This window comes from Microtus ochrogaster, chromosome X (genome assembly GCF_000317375.1).
Source record: "Microtus ochrogaster isolate Prairie Vole_2 chromosome X, MicOch1.0, whole genome shotgun sequence".
Classification (NCBI taxonomy): Eukaryota; Metazoa; Chordata; class Mammalia; order Rodentia; family Cricetidae; genus Microtus; species Microtus ochrogaster.
The window spans coordinates 28,416,552-28,418,918 of record NC_022026.1 but is presented as its reverse complement, the minus strand read 5'-3'; the positions used below and the strand labels follow the sequence as shown (position 1 = coordinate 28,418,918).

The window sequence follows — 2,367 nt, the reverse complement described above, 5'->3', positions numbered from 1 at the left end:
GGCCTCTGTATCAGTTCCTGCATCCAGGTTCTTGTGAGTTCGAGACCAGCCTGGTCTACAAGAGCTAGGTCCAGGACAGGCTCCAAAACCACAGAGAAACCCTGTCTCAAAAAACAAAAAACAAAAAGCAATAACAACAAAAAAAAAGAAGGTGGGCTGAGCAAGCCGTGGGAAGCAAGCCAGTAAGCAGCACCCCTCTGTGGCCTCTGTATCAGTTCCTGCATCCAGGTTCTTGCCCTGCTTGAATTCGTGTCCTGACTTCCTTCAGATGCTGAAGTGTAAGCCAAATAAACCCTTTCCTTCCCAACTAGCTTTTTGGTCATGGTGTTTTATTGCAGCAATAGTAGCCCCCACTAAGACAACTACGCTGGCTTCAAATGTTCTATATAGTCCAGAGTGGACTTGAACCGGTTTTCCTTTTACCCATCAGAAAGGTAACATTGTGTTCAACTGACATCAGTACAGATTTAACAAACTAGCTGTGCATTCCAGGCCTGCTTTTCTTGCCCAAAACTTCAAAGGAATCAAGTGTTCTAAGGGCCTTGGATCCAGTGAGATGGGAAAGAAGAGTGAGAAAATTCAGGCAGATCACAGTGCAGTAGTGGAAGGGCCATGTGTGACACTTGAGGCCAGAAGAACCAGGAGGGCTGCTTTGTGATGTCACAAAGGATATCACAAAAATAGTGAAATCCAGGGAGGGTTTAATGTAGTTAACAAACCCTTTCCAGAAAGAGGCCTATCCCAACTGATGAAGATGTCCAAGTTACACAGGTATCCTGGTTTTAAGGCAGAGAATATAGGAGACAGGATACAGGGGTACAGAAACCAGACATGAGGCTGATCTGATCACCAAGATGGGAACTTGTACCTTTCCCACCATGGTAATTTTGAAAAATAAACATTAAGTTGAAATGTCACAGCTCAAAGTCTCTGTGTGGCGAAATACCTGGGAGAACAAATTTAAGGGATGAATTATTTGGTTTGGCTCGGTTTCAGAAGTCCATAGTCCTTGGCTGTGTTGAGTCAACTGTGTGATTAGGCAGGATATCACTGTGATGAGAGGCTACTCAGCTCATGATGACAGGAAATAGAGAGAGGGGTACCAGGGATGAAATAAAACCTTCAAAGGCACCGTCACTGGTATCTACTTCCTTCAGCTATGACCCAACTCTCAAGTGTCCAGAACCTTCCACAAAAGCACTATTGGCTAGGGACCAAGAGACACATGAGATTTTTGCCCAGACAGAGCATATCCAAATCATAATACTATCACAGAAGATTAAATGCTCTGTGACTGCACTAAGGGGGTCCCTGGGGCAGTCAACTCCAGATGCAGGTAGCACAGTGGTAGTGGCTAGGGGCCAGGGAGAGATAACATTCAATGAGGACAGCATTTCAGTTGGGGGAAGATGGACAGTGGAGTCCTTTCCACAACTCTGTGAACCACAGAACTCCACAACTAAAATAGTGAATAGTGAATTTTGATATGAATATTTAACTCTATTAGGTTACACAGAATATACAACAAAGATGGATAGAGCTTCTCCTAACCTGCAGTGTTGCCTTCAACCGGTGATCAGCAATGTGGCAGAAGGTGCAGCCAGCTGTGCCAACTGGGCCAGCGAGAACACAGCTCCCCTCACGTGTCCTCCCAGGCTTGTGGTTGGCTTCACACTCACCTCTGAGTCCTTGGCACACTACTGGAGGCTTCAGACTTCTGAGGTCTTTATTGTGTCATCAAATTCTCTTAATGACGTCACCTTTCAAGTGTCAGTCATGAATGGATGAGTGCAGTGGCCATTGGAGGCTAACCCTGCAAGGTTTCAGTGTCTTTTGTTATGTACTTTTTCAGTGCAGCCTTTGTAAGATGGGCTGTGTCTGCCAGTGTGACTCTCTGCTTATGGTCAAGACCCACAGTTTTGCTAATTCAGACCACTCTGTTGTTCTGCCTTTTGTTTCTTCTCTTTGAGGCCCAGTTTCTAACCCTGTCATTGCAGATAGTGATATTTTAGAAGAGTCATTGCCTGTATAGATAGAGTTGGTAGCAGAGGTGGCATCAATACACTAAGAAAGGTCTTAGTTAATTCATCAGAGATGGCCAGGCATGGTGGCACATGCTTTTAATCCCAGCACTCAGGAGGCAGATGCAGGTGGATCTCTGTGAGTTTGAGACCAGCCTGGTCTACAAAGCAAGTTCAAGGACAGTCAAGGCTGTCAACAAAGAGAAACTTTGTCTCAAAAAATTGAAAGAAGACAAAATTTGTTAGAGTTGTGTACAAAGATTCAGGTGTGTGGACCAGTCAGTAAGATTATAGCTGCGAGGAAAGAGGAAACCTTCTTAAACACAATGAAAAAGTTCCTTTAGTA

At 44.7% G+C, this 2,367-nt stretch overlaps 1 protein-coding gene across 1 annotated transcript in view; it reads right to left on the bottom strand.

The window, feature by feature from the left end:
* Nucleotides 1-1,699, bottom strand: part of LOC101983270 (claudin-34-like) — a 4,798-nt gene extending 3,099 nt beyond the window's left edge. Inside the window, exon 1 of the mRNA XM_005358648.1 lies at nt 1,552-1,699. The gene's annotated coding sequence lies outside the window, so the exon portion shown is untranslated. The remainder of the gene's footprint in view (nt 1-1,551) is intronic.
* Between the last annotated feature and the right edge of the window lie 668 nt (nt 1,700-2,367).